The sequence below is a fragment of the Ochlerotatus camptorhynchus genome, unplaced genomic scaffold, assembly GCF_037179485.1.
Source record: "Ochlerotatus camptorhynchus isolate MF236.1 unplaced genomic scaffold, CSIRO-AGI_Acam_v1.1 ptg000209l, whole genome shotgun sequence".
NCBI classification, from domain to species: Eukaryota; Metazoa; Arthropoda; class Insecta; order Diptera; family Culicidae; genus Ochlerotatus; species Ochlerotatus camptorhynchus.
The window spans coordinates 3917512-3932052 of NW_027040699.1; the positions used below are offsets into that span (position 1 = coordinate 3917512).

The window sequence follows — 14541 nt, forward strand, 5'->3', positions numbered from 1 at the left end:
ACCAAAATCCTTAAAAATAAGCCCATTCCACCACTCAACCCAGTGGTTCATCTGATAACTAACTACCGCGATGGATCAACACTTCATCAGCTCCCATAATCTTGGACAAAACATCGTCAGCCCTCACGAAGCTGAGGTTGCTGTAAGCGCAATCAACCTCCATCAGATTCCTAATATTTTTCCCGTGGAATCCGAGATTTCTGCTGACGAACTGTTGGCCTATACCAAGTTTCGACAACATCTTGAATCTAGAACTCAAACACTTGAGTTCCAGATTCTACCACCATCTGGCACTGATTTTTAATCTGTGCCTCCGACTTGGCTACTTCTCCTCGTGCTGGAAGTCAGCTAAAGTCATACCCATCCGGAAACCTGGGAAGGATCCGTTCTCTCCTTCAAGTTATCGACCAATCAGCCTTCTCTCAGGGTTATCAAAACTGTACGAAAGAGCAGTCTACCACCGGCTCCTAACATCTGCCGAAGAAAACAACTTGTAACTCGAGGAACAGTTTGGTTTTCGGAAAGGTCATTCGACCGTCTACCAGCTGACTCGAGTAACAAACATTCTCAGACGGAACAAGTCTGTTTCGAAACCATCTGCCGTTCGTTGAAAAGGTGTTCGACAATGTCTGGCATGATGGCCTGGTGTTCAAATTGCAGCACTACGGTCTTCCAATCTTCATAGTGAAGATAATAAATAACTATCCATCGGACAGCACGTTCCGAGTCTCTCTGAATACCATCACATCGGATGATTTCAACATCGGTGCCGGGGTTTCACAAGGAAGCATCATTGGCCCCATTTTATTCAACCTGTTCACCTCCAATATGCCGGCTCTCCCTGATGGTGGATCGTTGTCTCTGTTCACAGATGACACATCCATCGTCTACAAGGGTAGGGTCATCGGAGCTCTGCGAAACTTCAGAGAGTCCTGGACGTCCTGTCTGAATATTTCAACAGCTGGAAGATCCGTATCAACGAGGCAAAGACCCAGGTCATCATCTTTCCACACTCTAAATCTCCCAGACTTGTTCCGTCGGAGAATAATAAGATCTGCCTAAACGGCACAGTGGTGGAATGGTCGAAAGAAGTAGTCTACCTCGGCTTAACACTAGACAGCAAGCTGATTTTCAAGGTGCACGTTGATAAAACGAAAACTAAGTGTAACATCCTGATAAGATCCCTGTATCCACTCATAAACAGGAGGTCTACTCTATCCCTGAAAAAAAAGCTTGTTGTCTACAAACAAATCATCCTTCCCGTAATCGAGTGCGGTATGCCAATCTGGGAGAGGTGCGCCAAATGCCATCATCTCAAACTTCAAAGGATCCAGAACAAGATCCTTAGGATGATCCTAAACAGTCCCCCGCGAACTAGAAATTCTCGTTTTTCAGAGTTGTCACCATACCATATAGTTTTGACGTAGGACTACGTCTTTGATTTCTATATGGGAGTACACTTTGTGAAAACCGAAAATGGAGCATGTAACAAATTAATAAAGATTTTGAACGTTAATAACTCAGCTGCCCCTGGTCCAATTTCAATAATTTTATCACCAATCGATCAGAAATATGGCTACGCATCGATAACAATGCTTCCGAACAAGAAGCTATTGAAAAACTGGTAAATGTCCAGCATTGTCTAAATGCGTCGAATTAACTAACAAATCCGTCAATTACCTACATGCATATGCTGCTTCCCCAGCACAGTCGTCAGAGAGTAGTAAGTAGACGAAACAAGTCGAAGTGGCATTCGCCTCCGATCCTCGGGCGCGTGCGAATAGGGAGGATGGAATTGCGTAATATTTTGCACACTCATCGCCATATTCAGAACCAAACGCAAATTCTTCGAGATGACCAACATCCATCGTCTGGCTCGCCGTGGCGGTGTCTGACGTATCTCCGGTCTGATTTACGAGGTGTGCTGAAGGTGTTCCTGAAAAATGAGATCCGTGATGCTGTCACCTACACTAAACACGCCAAGGGGCCATGGATGTCATCTACGTTTTGAAGTGACATAGACGCACTCTGTTTGGTTCCGGAGGTTAAATCATCACCTAATTTGGCAACAAAACGGCACTTTTCAGGGCCACCAAGCTTATTACAGTAAAGAGCAGGAATTGAATTCATCTGCCTGTTTGTCCATATTTAGAACCAACGACCACACAAAATGCTCTTGTAATCAAACTGGAAGCAGGGGTACAAATTATTTTGATCAACCTTGATCAACTTTGAATCGCCACGGCCGGATATTTTCGATGGAACAAGCAACAATCTAGTATCTATTTAATTCGACGAAGACGGCAGGAAGCATTTGTGAAGCCGAGTTATTTACGAAAGAGAGTATCGATGAAGAGAATCGTAGATGTAGATAGGACCTATTGAAAAGTGACGCGAGATTTGTTTTCCGTACTGAGCTCCAATGCTACCGACGCCAGGGAGGCAGCTCCCACACCTGGACCCTACCAATCGACCCATCAACTCAACCGGGGACTAACGGCTTTACTTCCCGAAGGAAGGCGTGATCAGAGATGTTATGCCTTAGAAAATGCCGGCGGCGCCGACTGAGATTGGACCCAGGCCTGCTGGGGTGAGAGGTCATCACGCTAATCACCAAGGTGATATCAATGCGAATGAGATCGACCCAAATTTGAGTTTAGTTATCTCAGAAATAAGAAATAAAGTTCAGGAACTCAGCGATGAGTAAATTTGCCTCATGTTTTCCCAGGTTTTTTCAGGATTTTACAGGGAAAAATTCCCGAATTTGAGAAAAGTAAAGATTGGATTCACTCAGTCTATTGGTACTTCTCTGAGACTGAATATAATTTTCGTCAATTTCCTCATTTTCTGGCAGTTTTTTAAGTTTTCCACAGGAAACCATGAGACAATTTTTTCTCATCGCTGAGTTCCTGCACTTTTGGATAATTTCCGGATTATTTGTTATTTTGGGCCACCCTACTGGTCATTGTCCTTAGAGGTAGCCATATTTCTTATTGAAACTGCTTCCCAGAATCCTCCACCCTACGAACGTCATTGTTTCGCCAACACCGTCACTCCGACTACTGTCACACTGGCTCTCTGTATCAATATTTAAGTGATTTATATTCATCAAAAAATATGCGCGTCCAAAAGTAAATATTGTCCTGGCAGCAAACAGAGTCCCAAAAGCGACTCGGCGTCAGTTATCAGCACTCAAACCCTTCTCCCCTGCCCATCTTTTCACAAACACACATAAATCCATTATATTATTAATCACCCCCAACCGTACCTCCACCCCCCCCCCTCGACCACTTCCCCTAGATGAAATGCAGCTCAAAAGTTGCTACCGGAAATATGAAATTAAATGCCACACCATCTCTCACGATCAGCTGCCCCCGCACTGATTCATCCTTTTTCCAACCGGTGGTATATCAAACAAAAGAGTTGCCTTTAGACCCTGAAAAAAAAAATGCGAAATCGATTGTGTTTCCTGTCGACGACGCAGGAGAAAAAAGAGGTCCAGCTTTTTTTTTAAAATCTGCTCCCGAATAAATCATCATCAAATCAGACTCCTCCCGCCCACTCCGGCTCTCTTCCTGCAACGAAAATATGACGGCCAGCAATAACAATAACATTAACGAAAATAGCGATTTCTGTTCGACTTTCCGGGAAAGATAATTACTACAGACCATGAGCAGTGCAGGATTACAGCGCGACGACATGAGCGTGCTCGTCAAATTGCGGATTAATTGATGCTGCAAAAATATGAATTTGTATATATTTATTTTGCATTTGTTTCGATGTCGGGCATTGTTTGCATTGATGCGGCTGCTGGCTCGTGTGGAAATGAGCTATCATTATTCATTTTCCCTTGCGCAGGATCAGGGGCAGCGCATGGGGAATGTTTTTCTTTCATTCATAAATACGCGTGTACGCAGAAACCACCGGAATGAAAACGATACCAATTTGGGGATTTTCTTTTCCTGAACTCTTTTGTGTGTACAAAATAAAATAATTCGATATTAATCATTGGATGATTGGAGAGGGGGTTGGGGAAATAGTATTTTGACTTTTGTTACCGACTGATATGAGGAATAAAAAAAAAACGATCGGAAGGGTAGCCATTTATTTATTGACGAATGGCTTCTCTGATCTTTTGAAATTGTTTTCAATTGAAATGAGCAGACCCCAAGGGATCATTTTGGTGGTTGCTTCCTGTTGAAATCAATCAGGATGATGATGAAATTTCATTGATTTTTTTTTGCTATGGACAAAGGATGGAAAATGTTGTATTCACTAATATGAATGGACCATTGTTAGTACCCCTCTCTCGAGAAAAATGTGCAAGAATTGACCAGTAATACATACTGGTTTCTACCAAATAAACAGAAACCAACAATATCGATCGAACAGCTATTTTGCATGGTAGCAATCCTTCCACATTGCCCAGCATAGACCGCAAAGAACGAAATACACAGCATCCTAAAGAAAACTCCACGAGACGAAGCAGTATTTGCATAAAGGACAAAATTGTCTGCAGACATCGCTTAACCGACGTCGTCGTCGTCGTCCTGGATGCAATAAACAGTCTCCTCGAAGATAGCTGCTCTCCGGATTGCAGCGAGGATATTTGTCAATAGCTACAGATAGAGCTCCAAAGTGGTTATCTCGAATTCAACATTTTTCATTAAACCCAGTTGAATGGAATCGAATTGAATAAAAAAGCAGTTCGAGTCGTATCACCGTCGTTATTGCTTCGGATGTTTTGAGTGAGGAGTTTTTTTGGCCAGTAGATGAACGTTGGTTGATTGCTGGTGCGGTAAAGGGACTGATGAAAAGGTCAAGAGGAGCTTCGAGATTAAAATCAATACGACGAGAGATCGTTGGGCTTTTCGGTTCGGTACCTTTACCCGTCCATTCGGTTCAATCTGCTTGATGGAGTTTTTTTTTCTACTTCGGGGCAGAATCGACCCTTGTTGAATTCTATTAACTGAAAATATCCTAGTCAATTCTACCACTCAATGTGCACAGATGTTTGTATGCAGCATTTCTGCCACTTCACGAAAAAATAAAAGGTATAGCGAGATTAGTCCGACAGGTTGTCTGCTGTATCGGTTGGTTCGTTCCAATCGGATTATTTTAAAATTTCCAAAAGGCTTAATTTTGTGTCTGCTTGAAAGAGATAAAATTTTACACGATTCTAATTTTGACTTTCCGATCCACTTGACAACGCCAATCCTGAACGCCCTATAAAAGGACAATCGTTCCAACCAACGCCCATCGCGTCCTTCCACCGCTCACCGCTTAAGGTAATCAATTTTGATCCTAAATCCTCACATTTCTACGCGCTTTCTACAACCACACACGACCTTTTGCTCTGGCAAGAAGAGGAAAACAATCGGACCCCCACGAATCGAAAAGTGGAACGAACGAAAGATTAGCTCCAACTGCGCTCGATGGGTTGCGGCCTGGGGGCGGCAGGCTGGGTTCGACGATGCCAATGCCGAACAAACAATAAGATGAAGGGCCGTTGAAGTGGAATAAAATAGAATAATAAATGGATATTATCCTTTTCACGAATGCGAGAAGGCGAGTGAGCTTCCTGGTCCTAGCTGCATGTAGTCACGTTTCGTTGCCCCAAAGGCAGGGACACGGGCGACGACGACGACGAGGACGGTGAGCTTTGCGGTGAGGAACCCGAAGAGGAACGTTCAACAGTATGCGTGGTGAATTCGGAATTCAGACGGGACGTTGTTTTTTTTTTTTGGGCTAGGGATCGTCCTCGTCCTCCACTGTGATATGCGTGTGAATTAGGGCGTGTGTTAGGGAGAGCTTGGCGATGGGATAGTTGTTGCTTTTGTCCCTGGTGGAGGAGGGCTAATGGGATATCGCCATGCGGGGATTAGTTGGAGGAATGGGAACGGGAAAGCTGAAACATTGGGCGTGGTGTATTTTCGGAAAAGTTGTGTAAATCCTAGCATTCTTGCGAAAAATGGGAGCCTAGAAATTTGGAAGCTATTTTAACACATTTCAGGTCATTCGTCACTTATCCGGGGATGAGATTTGAACTCGTGAACTTCAGCGTGAAAGACATGAAATGTACTTGCCTGGTTATCTTGATCAATAATTTACCACTTTGACAATTTGAAAGATAGATAATCTGATATAATTCACATTTTTTTTTTATAATTTCTACCTTGATAGAAAATTTACGTTGATTGTTGATTTGCTTCGATTTCCGTTCTCCATTACCAATTTGCAATGATCCACAATTTAAACCATTTTCAATGATTATTCATCCTTAACAACTGGTCCAAATTCCATCTATGTGACCTATTGAGGTTGTTAGTCTAGTCACAATGAAATCTCATTTGAAATTATTCAAACACCCCCAAAAATTTAAGCTATTGTTATAAAACCCAATTCATGCAACTCTATCATTTTTCAACCGAGTTTTTACATTTCTTTACGAGTTTGGAAAGCAAAAAAAAAACGGATATTTCGAAATATATACACTTTAATAATGATTTTTCTCTGAAAAATTGCCACCTCCAATTATGAAAAGGGGGGAGCAAAGTGCAAATATCCTATGAAGAATTGTCACCTCCAAGTATTTATGAAAAGGGGGACCATTTTATTTTCTTTTATTTTTTTTAAGAACCAGAAAATTTATGTTTCATTTATATGGGAGGAGGGGTTTCGAACCATCATAAGAACCTTTCCCTGCCCCAAAAAACCCTGCATACAAATTTTCACGCCGATCGGTTCAGTAGTTTCCGAGTATATAAGGGTCAGACAGACAGACAGAAATTCATTTATATATATATAGATAATGTTATAAGAAAGAAGTGCAACTTTTAATCAGATTATCAGTTAAGAGGGTAGTACACTTTGAACGTCCAAAAAGTAAGGCATTTTCGTTAATTTTTTTAAGCAATAAAACACTCAGGGAGGGCAAATATGTCAAAACCCATTTATTAGTCATCCTTCAAACTACAAATACTCCTTTCCATGTGATCCTGGAACATAAATCGAACAAAAAACCTGATTAGTAATGAAATTTGGGTTAGAAATACGAAAAAAAAAGTAAATTTTTTCACCCTAAAAATGCTTACAAAATCGTGGATTAATAATCCATTTTTGACTAAATCGAAAATGTGGATACGTATTTCTAAGCAGAATTTAATTCTAGGCGATATCCAAATTTGATGATAACTGGTTAGAGTTATTTCCCACGCCAGTTTGAAAAACCCCGTTTCGAGATAAACGCGTTTAAAGATAAAATTGCTCTCTCAGCGCGCCGGTACATGTTTTAGGAAATCGCTTCGTAAAGCGGTAAGGAATGTTCTGGCGGACTTGGAGTCTAAATTAAAGTTTACATCCCAAGGAAGATTTTAAGCCAAAAAAAATGCATTTTTTTGAAAAATCAAAGTGTACTCCTCCCTTAAGTCTGAGAAGAGCCTTAAGGTAATTATGAAGACTGTACCAACGAAATTAAGAAGAATATTCCAAGGGAATTTTAAAAAGAACATTGAGATAAAATTATGTGAATTCTTGGGAATTATTGCCAGCATACGCTTTGCATCTCATTTCGTTTTTCACCTTTGTCATAATACTTCCTTCAACGAACACACATTTTCATGCATTGCCATGGTACTTTCCCCAGTAACCGTTCGCGGCCACCAGCTACCACCCGTTCAGTCTTCGGTGTATCCAGCGAGGCATACTTCAGCAATTTCCTACACTGGCGAGAGACCAACAGCCGAGCACTTTTGCAAGCCGAAAACTTGCTGATTCGCTGCAAAGTCGGCCACCGAATCACCACCAAAACTCACGTATCAGCACGTTCCCGGGCTAATTTACCAACCGTACCGGGCTTAAAAATCGCCCACGGTGACAAATCTCTCAATAGAACTACACGACGAAAGTATGCCATCCGAACTCGGAGAATCGGGTTCCCGGGAGGCAATGAAAACCGACACCGAACAATAGAATTGAAGCTATGTCGTAGACTCAAGGGCAACCAATTTTAAATTTCAGCACACAAATTAACAAATTTAAAGCAAAAAATGTTTAATTTGCTGTCGAAAAATACGCAGCAAAAGATAAACACGTCAGCTTTCAAGCGCGGCCTACTGCGTTGGAAAAGTAGTCGTGACCCAATATGAAGATTTTTTTTTGTTAATAACTTTGTTTGTACACGGATAGAAAACTCCATATACCTTTTGGCAAATTTCTATTGCTGATTATTCATAAAATGTACAAGTCAACTAATAAGCAGATACCTTGCAAAAAGTTAATGAAGATCATGTGTCAAATGAAATATATAAGCGGTCACACATACCTTTTATGCATTCTTATAGGACATATGTGGTTTGTCTTATGGAAATTATAAGGCTGATGTTTTGGCAAAAATATATAAGTGAATCACATGAATAAAATAATTTATTTTCCATTCGTGTACAGGCTCAATCGAATAAACTTTACAGAGCCAAACTATCATTTGCGTTATACATTATTATTGTCTTAAATCTAAAGTTGAAGGAATTCAAACCGAATACTCGTGATCTTTTCGAGGTTAGTGGAGATTTGGAGTATTATTTATGATACACAAATTTAACTATTTCTAAAACATGTACTTAATCCTATCCAACGTTATATCAGCTCTTTAATTATACAATTATTACAGAAACAAAACACCCACACACAAAGTACAACCTAAACACAAGGTTAATCAAACTTACAATCCAAGGTTAATGTTCTTAAAGGAAACATATATGAGTTTCATGAACTCCAGATAGCGTCTAGCCAAAACATCCCGAACTGGAACATTACCCAAGTAACCAACAAGCCCGTTAATCGCCTTTTTTTGGTATACACCCAAGTAACCAAAAGTTCCGCATTCAACGATTAATATCACTTCCCAGTTCCGTAAAGTTCAAATAAAGTTCCGACCGAACCTTCAAGTTCCATAAAGTTCAAATAAAGTTCCGACCGAACCTTCAAGTTCCATAAAGTTCAAATAAAGTCCCGACCGAACTTTCAAGTTCCATAAAGTTCGAATAAAGTTCCGACAGAACTTTCAAGCCACATGAAGCAATCTGCACATGTCTTTATTAGTAACAAAATTTAATATACGTTAATATGAAATGAAATGATCAGTGGCCCGAATAATTCATAATTCTTATATTTACGCAGTGCATCAACATTCTATCCAAACATAAAAAATAAGAGTAATTTCCTGGATTCGAATACGTGTATTCGGAATGCGATCTACGATTGCTAACCAGTGCGCCACAAATGTGTTGGAATACCATGCGGGCAAACACCAATTTAGAATTCATCAAGGTGTTGTGTTTCGTATTCAAGTCAGTCAGCTGGCACTGAAAGCTCCAACAGTAGGCGGGACAACAACTCACTTTATTATATATCAGATGACGCAGCGGTTCGTGCTCGGGCTCTCACGCAGAAGGACTGGGTTTAATTCTTCAAACAGCTCCAATTTCTATTACTAATGCTGATAAATCAATACACATTAATGCCTTCCTTTAAACTTTGCGCAGTGGCGATATCGTAACCAATGAGGTACAACCGAGGTGCGATTATTGCTAGTTGAAAAAAAAAATGCCTTCCTTTACAAATATTTTTCATAACAGTACGAACTCAATATAGGATTGTGGTGAAGAGGACAAATCTTTCATAATTTATTTTCTAAAAGTTCCGTTCAAGTTCCACCAGAAGCTGCTTAGAATGCTCTTCAATTATGATACCGGAACTTTCAAGTTCTTATAACGACTTAAAAATGAGGCTGCTTAGAATTCTATAGACCACCACCAACCAAGCTGCTTAAGCCACAAATAGCCTTTTATCAGAACTTTTGGTTACTTGGGTAAGGCTGCTATACGACTGATATAAAGTTCGGAAACCCTATATCTACCTAATATCGCAAAAAGGGCGATTATCGGGTAGTTAGCGGGCTTGGTGGTTACTTGGGTAGTTTGTCTACCTTGAGCCCGAAGGGAATCGTATAGCTCAAATCTGACTCCACGATGCTCAACACATGACCAAATAATGTGATCTGCGTCCTGGTTTTCCCACAGCCCAACACGGAACAAGTGAGCGTCTAACGAATAGTGATTGGACATGAGCATTGGCGTAGCTAGAAAATTGACTGGAGGGAGCCTAGGGGGCTTGTGGCATTTTTTGACGTAGAACTACGTCTGTGATTTCTATACAGGTGTACACTTTGTGAAAACTGAAAATGGAACATGTAACGAAATTATGAAAGATTTTGAACGTTAATAACTCAGCTGCCCCTGGACCAATTTCAGTAATTTTATCACCAATCAATTAGAAATATTTCCACGCATCGATAACAATGCTTTCAACTGATGATTTTCATACAATATGCTCATGTTAGGTAATTATACAAGTTAGATAATTCCATGAATTTTGTAGCTAGACTTTTTTTCAGATTTTCCATATCCAATCATCAATTTAATCACAGTCAAAGGTACCAAAATAAAATTCAAGGACGTTCAATTTGGAATTGAAAAAAAATCTGGCTTTGAAATATGGCAATGTACACATAGAATGAATTTCAATCATGTTGGACTTAGGGAAATGTTTAACATATATGTCAATGACCAATTCTCAATTTTCTGAAAGTTAAAATGAAAATTGATTTTTAAGCTCAAACTCATCTGTTTTCAAGATTTTGGAACTGAAAAACAAATATCCCTGATACAGATTGTAAGTATACATTCTTCAAATTCAAATGTATATAAAAGTTTGCGACATTTGATCAATTATCATAATTTTAACACTTATATAAAATAGCAAGCACCTTCATAAGCCGTAATTTCTTGAAAATTGTAGTACATGAGTATTTAAAAAAATAATTGAGAATTTTAATAATTATTACATGTGTCACCAAATCGAACATTGAAGTTTCATAAAAACGTTAGAAAAAATAATTTGACCAAATGTTTTTCAATGTAGAAAAATACAAAATGACCAAAAGTTTTGAGCTCATGGACCAGCTTCGAATATCCCGGTCTTTAAAATAAAATCGTTATTAAAGACCTTGGAAAACTTACCTAGATTCATTTCGAGAGGAAATTAGGAGAGTTAGATTTTTTAATTATTATAGTCACTTTAACACTCTTGGGTCATTCGTGACTTGTCCGGGGGTGAGATTTGAACTAGTGACTTTAGCGTGAGAGGTACGGATGCTAACCACTACGCCAGGGTCACTCCCTAGTGGATTTAGATATAAAATCATGATTAAAGTCCTTAATTAATAAACTTTAATTCTAATCTAATCGAAAGGAATGAACTCTAAACTTGCATGATTGTGCCTTTGTTTGTAACTAGATACTTTTATATTTTCTTTCTACAAAAGCTTATTGGGTTAGTTTTTTATAATTGTAAATGGAATTAGTTTTGGTTGAACCGATTTATTCTTTACTCGTGGACGGAGATAAACTAGTCTACGGATTAAAATCTCCTAAATACATTAAAAAAAGCACCGTAGTTTATACGGATAAGAGCTTTTTCGGTGTTTTTATATCAATAAATACACAAATAATAGAACGAACATTTTATTTAATGTTCTAAGCCATCCAAAAAATCCTGGAGTGCTCATTCTTGACAAAATCACCAGGGTGAGGGTCTTACCTATCGAAAATGTACAAACATGTCCATTAAATCTAGATTCATAATTCAAGATTCAAACGGAATCAACTAGCTGGAACAACCTACAGTCTTGAAAGAATATTTGAATTTTTAAACAGTTGGAGATGCTCAGAACTCAGATCAACCTGAAGTATTGGAAATATTTTATGCAACATTTTTTGAACATCTACAAAACTCCATAAAATTTTACAAAATTTTGGAATTTGGAATAAATTCAGGGACTCGTAGAAGTTCTTCAACTTCTACGACTTGCCCGAATTTATTCCAAATTCCAAATATTGATTCTACAACGGCGCCGGTGGTGTAGTGGTAAGCGTGATTACCTCTCACCCCAGAAGGCCTGGGTTCAATCCCAGTTGGCGTCGCCGGGATGTTCTGAGGCATAACATCTCTGATCACGCCTTCCTTCGGATGGGAAGTAAAGCCGTTGGTCCCCGGTTCATGAGTTGATGGGTCGATAGGTAGGGTCCAGGTGTGGGAGCTGCCTTCCTGGCACGTCGGTAGCATTGGTGCTCAGCACGGAAAACAAGATCGACGGAAAAAACAAACCAAAGGAAAAAAAAAAAAAAAATATTGATTCTACGAAGATTTATGAACATCTTTGAATTTCTGGAAAGACTTCTATCATCTACAAATATTCTTGAACATCTGGAAAGTTCCTTGAAATTTAACGAAGTTCCCAAAACTTTCAAGAAGTTCAATGAGCTTTTTTGAAGTACGATCTCTGACAAACTGCAACGAAGTTCCCGTAGCTGAAGCAAGAATCCCTGACGATCTTAGACGATCTTCTTCTTCTTATTCTTCTTCTTCTTCTTCTTCTTCGTCGCATTTCAAGATTATTGCATATCGCATATTAGCTTATTGCTTGCTCTCAACTTAGTGTTCTAGATACACTTTCACAGTTATTAATTGATAGCTTTCGATGCCTGTACCATTTTTTCATTGGTATAATTGTGTGGCAAGTCCAATCATACTTCTATGCCCAGGGAAGTCGAGAAATTTTCCAACCCGAAAAATTCATAGACCGGAATCGAACCCAGTCATCCAACCCGAAAAATTCTCAGACCGGAATCGAACCCAGCCACCTCCAGCATGGCCTTGCTTTGTAGCTGAGCCTTTACCGACTGAGCTAAGGGAGGCCCCTATGGCCCCGATCTTAGAAGATTGCTGAACTATTTTAGATCTTCTACAAAATTCACTGCCCTTATATGAAATTTTACCCAGCGTTCAAAATGCTTTGAAACTTCCAAAACTTCTACAAAGTTTGCTGCACTTCTATGTTTCTCATTGTTTCCCTGTCAAGTAACATTTTAAGTTTTATGAAATACTACAAAGCAACTATAAAACAACATTCATAAAATCTTGCTCAAGGCTACTTTGTCATTAATGCATCCAGCAAAACCTCATTAAAACTAGAATATGTCTATGTAGTTAGCCCACCCTGGAGAAGGTTCTGAAGGGTATATTCTCGAAGCTCTTCAAGATTGATTTACTGCAAAAGATTGTATGACGAACGCATTGAGAACCATTTGAAAGCCACAAAAAAAGCTATATAGCAACAATAAAAACCCTTTCAGAGCCATTTTCCCTAACCGCTAGCTAAACCCACTAGGAAAGCATCAACCAAGATAGAAAATGATTTATGAATCCGATCTAATGAAAATAATTTAAATAGAAACTGATGGTACAAAAATCTTGTTGAATATCCAAATTTATTACAATAGTTCTCATTGAGTGGCCTAGTTTTAAGTGCCTTATTAAATGTTATGTTAAATGTACACTATCGATCATAAGTTTAAGGACACCCCCGAAAAACCATGCAAATATGTTTTGTTCAATGATCTCTTATTTTACGTTCAATTGTCGATCTCCAAAGGTTATTTGAATGGTATAGCACAAGTGTTCTACTACTACTTTTATTTCAAAATTTGGCCAACCCAATTCTGAGAAAATCAGTCACGATTCTATATTGTTACTTTGGGTAAACTTTTAGCACACAAAGTTTGAAAATTATATTGAACAATTTGCCTACGAGGAAAGTTCCATTCAATACCTTTCAAATGATCTAAAGAGAACGAAAATTGGACGTAACATGACAGAGATATGAACATAACAAATTTGTCATGTTTTTTTGGGGGTGTCCTTAAACTTATGATCGGGAGTGTACGTGAAAACATCGAAAAAATAAGTCCGCCCTCGTAAAACTTCGATTTGACTCATTATTTTACATTGAAAAAAAAAAATTCAGATCGAGTGCATTTAAATGTTTGCTTCTTGCTAAATTTACCAAAATATAGTTATATCCAAGGATTAAAAATCGAAGATTGTAAAATAACAAGCAAACTAATTGCAACATGGCGGTGGCCCAAAAAAAATGATTTACATGGAACATTTTTGAAAAAGTTGTTTTGCTTTCAAGAAATCCTTAACAAATTCATAAGGTTTTAAAATGGCTTTTATGAAGAAAACTTGCAGAATGAATTGTATTAATCTAAAGCCGTTTTGCTTGATCCTTACCCGTTCAGATTTATGGCAGCATTGATGGAGGCAAAGTTGCCTGCAAAAAGTTAAACGTCAAAGTTTATTTATCTTTCGATAGTTGCGCTGTGGGATCCAGGATTCTTCCAGGTGGTTTTCTCCCGATGAATTAGGAGCAGTTACTCAGATAGTTTGTGATACTGTTTTACAACATTTCGCATTTCGAATAGCTGCAAGCGCAATCGTTCCCGAAAAAGATCCCTTTCTTCAGGATGGTTACAGAAGTGCACCATCCAACGATGCGGGGATGTACGCTTGAATGAAATTTTCGAATAGTTGATTCTTTCGCCGAATAAAATCGGTGCTATGGATCGGAAAGCAGCTAAT

The 14541-nt window shown here is 39.0% G+C and overlaps 1 protein-coding gene and 1 pseudogene across 1 annotated transcript in view; both read left to right on the forward strand.

Moving 5' to 3' along the window:
- Positions 1-14541, forward strand: part of Tmtc3 (Transmembrane O-mannosyltransferase targeting cadherins 3) — a 705524-nt gene that overhangs the window by 530959 nt on the left and 160024 nt on the right. The window lies entirely within an intron of this gene.
- Positions 9531-9695, forward strand: LOC135703196 (U4 spliceosomal RNA; annotated as a pseudogene).